This window comes from Triticum dicoccoides, chromosome 6B (genome assembly GCF_002162155.2).
Source record: "Triticum dicoccoides isolate Atlit2015 ecotype Zavitan chromosome 6B, WEW_v2.0, whole genome shotgun sequence".
NCBI lineage: Eukaryota > Viridiplantae > Streptophyta > Magnoliopsida > Poales > Poaceae > Triticum > Triticum dicoccoides.
Window position 1 is genome coordinate 722,804,718 of NC_041391.1, and position 6,039 is coordinate 722,810,756.

Below are 6,039 nucleotides of genomic sequence, written 5' to 3' on the forward strand. Positions count from 1 at the left end.
GTCTGTGTGTATGTGTGTGTGTGTGTGTGTGTGTGTGTGTGTGCGCGCGCCGTCAATCCTCTAAATTCTTGAGTTCATTTCCATTGAACCAACTGAGGCTCGCATTTTTCCTTGAGAAACGTAGCGCATCAGTACAAAACAAGGTATTTATCAACCCATGATTGAAGGAAGACATAAGGCATTTTTCGAAATGAACATGGCCTAGAGATTTCTTTCATGAAATACAACCTATGGCCAGTTAGCACTATCTATTGTTGTATCATTCCGTAGTCATAAACCGCACGCAGAATTAACGGGAATGCACATGTCTATCTATTTATGTATCTATCTGCAACGTGTGGTCATGCATATTTGTGGGAAGAAGAGCTGATTGATGCCACTCATAGTGAATATACTATGAGAATGAGAGCACAATTAAGGCTGAAAGAGATGATATGTCTAATTGATAACCTATGTATACTAGAGAACACGGGCGCGCGTAGAGCAAATGTAGATATGACCAGTACAACACAAACCTAACCATGAGTTTATTTAGCGCACATGTCGTTGGACATCCCTCGATTTTTCTGGTCATGCATGAGTGGTTTCATTCATCTCGCGGTGTAAAATAAATAGAAACCAAACATCTAGCGAGACTACCTTTCTTGTACTGAACAAAGGCAGGAAAGAGTATAAAAAGCATATGAACAAGGGAGTGAGAAAATTTGACTCCCGAGCAGCGTGGAACCCAAAATTTTCAAAAGGTCAAAATTTAAGTTTGAAAAAAAACTGTAGAAATATACACACTTACTTAGAGATGGACACTCTACATATGTGAGAAATTTCATGATGAAGTAGATTTTGATGTGAGCTACACACAAAATCATGTATTGTACTTATATAGTGAATAGTACATGTGCTAGAAATACATGATTTCTTGTATAACTCGAACGAAATGAATTTCATCATGAATCTTTACAATACATCCATATGCATATGTATTTTTTCAGAATTTGTTGGAACTTACAATTTTGATTTTTGAAACTTTAAAAATGTGTACCCCATATATGGCCAAAGATATCTCCGATGAACAAAGGGGCTAGTTAGCTAGCACCAAACAAGACAACCACAGCCAGCGATTACCGATGGAGCCTGCTTAACTAGATCATGTATCCATCGATTTAGCACCGCTACGTACCTAATCAAGATGAATGCCATGTTTTCTGTTCGCCCACCATTAGGCCCTCTGTGGATTGAAGTAATTTCATAGGATTCAAATCCATATGAACTTTACCTATGGAAGCCTTTGGATCATAGGAATGGGTGCATCAAATTCCTAAGGGATCCATTCCTATACCCTCCATTCCATAGGAATCTAAACATGAGCTCAAAGCTCATTTTCATTTATTTTTTCTTTCGAGAAGTCTGGTGCAGTTGCAATCCTCTCTCTATCTCTCTCTACTCTACTCTCTGTCCTCAATCCTCTAAAATTCTTGTGTTCATTTCCTGTGAACCATCCAAAAACACATCTTATAAAATTCCTGTGTTTTGACACCCTGTACGAATCTATAGGACATGGCATGTCTGAGTTCTTGTCACATAAAATTTTAGTTATCTCACCGAAACTGAAGATGGCGATCAACACAAGAGTCCAACCAAGGCAGGCTGTCAGGGTACGATCTGATTGAGTTCTCTCACATAGCAGCAATTATTTTGTATCTACCTCACCAACACTATTCAATTTGTAGATGAGATCGATCTGGTGCAGGAGAAAAACAAAACTTGAGGCGAAGCATTGGAAATTGTGTCCATCGGCAGGATAGGTGTCATCTCCGGCTGCTGCTGCTGCGCCTCCCGCTGGCCGCCGAGGGCCCGCTACGACGAATGCTGGCCGCCCGAGGGGACACCTAGGGCTGGCGGCGGCGGGCCCCCGGGGACTGCTGCTGCTATGCGTCATCCGAGGCATGTGAGCAAGACAAGATGGACACAAAATAATGACTAGAGCACCAGTTCATCTTCGTGAAGACGTAAGGCCGAACCAAGCACCACACTGATCATGTACATGTCCTCACAAGACAATGGCCCAGTACTCGCTACTCTGCTGCTCCTGCCATCACCGCCAACCCAAACATCATGCTTCTGCTAGCACCACGGGGATGGGAGATAACAAAATACTTCCGTGTTGTGGTGGAGAAAAATATTTTTTCCATGTTCCTAGTTTATAAATTGACTTAAAACGATCAGGCATGGACATAATTTTTCATTTTAATGTGATTTTTCCTGAACATGCATGCATGCATAATGTTCCATGTATTCCACGTGGTGATTAATTATTTTTCTTCACCTAGCTTTGTGGTGCCTCATGTTGATCGTCCTTTTTGTCTGCAAGCACGCATGACCATTACCAAAGAAGAACCATGATCCAACTGCTTCATCATGGCTATGTCCTGCTAGAAATAACTTCACGCATGCTAACATATATATATATATCAGAACTTGTATTTTTGCACAAAAGTCAGCTAGGCCAGTTGATTATCAAGGTTAGCCTTACCTATGAGGTTGCAAGTTTGATTCTCAGCCACACACCAGTTTTTTAGCTTATTACGGGCGAAAGCACAAATCAACATGACTTTATTTATTGGGCTTTTTGAGCCCGGGCGCAGGCTCGAGGCTGAGGCCCACGTGAGTGAAAATTTTGCAGGCGGATGGGCGACGGACAAAAAGGATAGACGAGCAAAACACTTACGAAAAACCAGTTTTGGATGAAAAAAGTGAAGAAACAATCCTCCCTTTAATATAGGTATAGAAGAGCTGATAGATGCTACTCCTAGTGAATATACTATGAGAATGAGAGCACAATTAAGCATCCTACAATTGATGATCTGTCTAATTGATAACCTATGTATACTAGAGAACTCAGGCGGGTGTTGAGCAAATGTAGATACGGACATCCCTAGATTTTTCTGGTCATGAGTGGTTTCATTCATCTAGCGGTGCAATATAAATAAAAACCAAACAACTAGCGAGACTATAATTCTTGTTCTGAAAAAAGGCGGATCAGGTATAAAAAACATATGAACAAGGGAGTGAGAATATTTGGCTCCCGAGCTTGCATGGAAACAAAAAAATTCAAAAGGTCAAATTTTAAGTTTGAAAAAAAAACCTGTACATGAAATCGTGCTGAGCTCCCCAGCAGTGGGAGGGGAAAGTGATCTCTGACCGTGTGCCTATTGAAGAATGAGCCAACGACTCAAATATACAGACTTAATTACTTAGGTATTCTACATATGTGTGAAATGTCATGATGAAGTACATTTTGATGTGAGCTACAAACAAAATCATCTACTTATATAGTGAATAGTACATGTGCTAGAAATACATGATTTTTTCTATAGCTCGCATGAAATGCATTTCATCATGACCCTTTACAATTTATCCATATGCATATATGTTTGGAATTTAAAATTTTGATTTTTGAATCTTTAAAAAAATTACCCCATAGATGGACAAAGGAGATTTCCGAATAAACAAAGGGGTTAGCTAGCTAGCACCAAACAAGACAACCACAGCCAGCGATTACCGACCGAGCCTGCTTAACTAGACAACATATCAATCGATTTAGCACCGCTACGTACCTAATCAAGATGAATGCCATGTTTTCTGTTTGTTCTTCCTCACCATTAGGCCATCTTTGGATTGAAGGCATTTCGTAGGATTTAAATCCATATGAACCTTTCCTATGGAAGCCTTTGGATCATAGGAATGGGTGCATCAAATTCCTAAGGAATCCACTCCTATACCCTCCATTCCATATATAGGAATCTAAACATGAGCTCAAACCACATTTTCTCTTTCTTTTGAGAAGTCCAATGTACTTGCTATCTTTCCCTCTACTCTCTGTCCTCGGTCCTCTAAAATTCTTGTGTTCATTTCGTGCGAACCATCCAAGAACACATCTTATAAAATTCTTGTGTTTTGAAAATCATGTAGAGATTTATAGGACATGGCATCCCAATCCTATATGTTTTCTATTAATTCCTGCGTTTTTAAATTCCTTCATTCACCCCGCTGCTGTTGCAAAATGAACTGAACCCAATTAAGCAGCTAGGAAAAGTAGTGTTCTTGTGCTGAAGATATAAAAGCATTCACGCATATGAAGAAAGCTAAATAGCTAGCCCCAAACTGCATATCCAACTTTTATTTCAGACAGCTATTATGGAGTTGCACATAAAACAGAAAAAACACATAGAGATATGCAATCAATGTCATCAGTTCTCACACATAGAAACCATTTTTCAGACATGAAATGAAAAATCACATAGCATGTCTCACATAAAATTTTAGTTGTCTCACTGGAACTGAAGATGGCGAACAGCACAAACAGTCCAACCAAGGCAGTTAGGGGCTCAGGGCACGATCGATCTGATTGAGTTCTCTCACATAGCAGAAACTAATTTGTATCTACCTCACCAAGACTGATCAGTTTGTAGATGGGATCGAAATTCCTGTGTTTTAAAATCCTATAGGAATTTATAGGACATGGCATCTCAATCCAAAAAAGCCCTGGTAGTTTCATTCACCCCCGCTGGTGTTGCAAATAAACTGAAACCAATTAAGCAGCTACGAAAACTAGCGCTCTTGTGCTTAAGAAATAAAAGCATCCATGATCCATGCATATGAAGAAAGCTAAATATATAGCACCAAACTGCAGGCACATAGCGATCTATGCATCCAACTCTTATTTCAGACAGCTATGATCGAATTGCAGATAATAAGAAAAAGAAATATGACATGGCGATCGATATGCAATTAACCCAACCATGTCGTCAGTTCTCACACATAGAAATTAAATTAAGCTAAATGGCACCAAACTGCAAGTACCACATATCCAACCATTTCAGACATAAAAATCAAAATCACACGAAATTTGGTGCATGTCTGAGTTCTTGTCACATAAAATTTTACTTGTCTCACCTGATCGAACTGAAGGTGGCATGCAGTCAGGGTACTATCTGATTGGTTTGAATTCTCTCACCATGACTGTTCAATTTGTAGATGGGGTCGATTGATCGATATGGTGCAGGAGAAAAACAGAAGTTGAGGCCAAGCAATTGGAAACCGTCTCCGGCGACCGGCTACGCGGCGCCTCCTGCTGGACCTGGCCAGACGTCGACTCAACCATGTGAGCAAGACAACAAATGGACACAAAATAATAATGACACCAGTTCGTCTTGGTCTTGGTAGAGGGGATGAGCAAGCAAACCTGCGCCGTTGGCCGGAGGCGGCGGTGGCGATGGGACGTAGACGTAGCCGAAGAACTGCCTGACGCGGGCGGTAGGGGGTTCGTCCTCCAGCTCCTCCTCCAGCACGCGCAGGATCTGGACCAGGGCGTCCAGGTTGGCAACGCCCCGCCGAGCATGCCGAGCCGCGGCGGCGCATGCGTCGGCGAATCCCTGGGACTGGGCCGGCGCCGGCACGGCCAGGAACTCGTCCACCTCCGAGAGCACAGCCCCCAGCTCCAACCGCGCCCGGGACAGCCTGCGGACCGCGTTAGCCACGGCCGACTGGACGCCGGCGAGCCAGGCCGGGTACCACTCGTGGCGGCTGCTCTGCCGCGGGTCCCGCAGCGAGAAGGCGCGCATCGCGACGCCGGACGGCTCCGAGCCCAGCAGCAGGTCGATGCCCGTCTGCACGTTCACGAGGAGGCCGCGGTTGGGGCGCAGGGGCAGGTCCGCGGCGGCGTCCCCGGCCTTCGCTTCCTCGCTGAGGAGGGCGGCGACGCGGTCGCGGGCGGTGTCGAATACGTAGCGGCGGAGGAGGCGCCGGACCGGCGCGTCGCTGGCCGAGTAGGCGTTGTTGGCGGCGTGGTGGTCCACGGCCCCCTCCAGCTCGTCCGCCGCATGGTCGAGCCTGCGGCCGGCCAGGTCGGCGTCGGCGATGATCCAGGCGAGGATGGAGAAGAACTGGTGCCAGGTGTGCGACTCCATGCCCATGGGCTGGCCGCCGGTCGCCGCCGGCTGGCACTCTCGGCTGGGTGCTGCTTGTCGGAAGGGAAGGGAA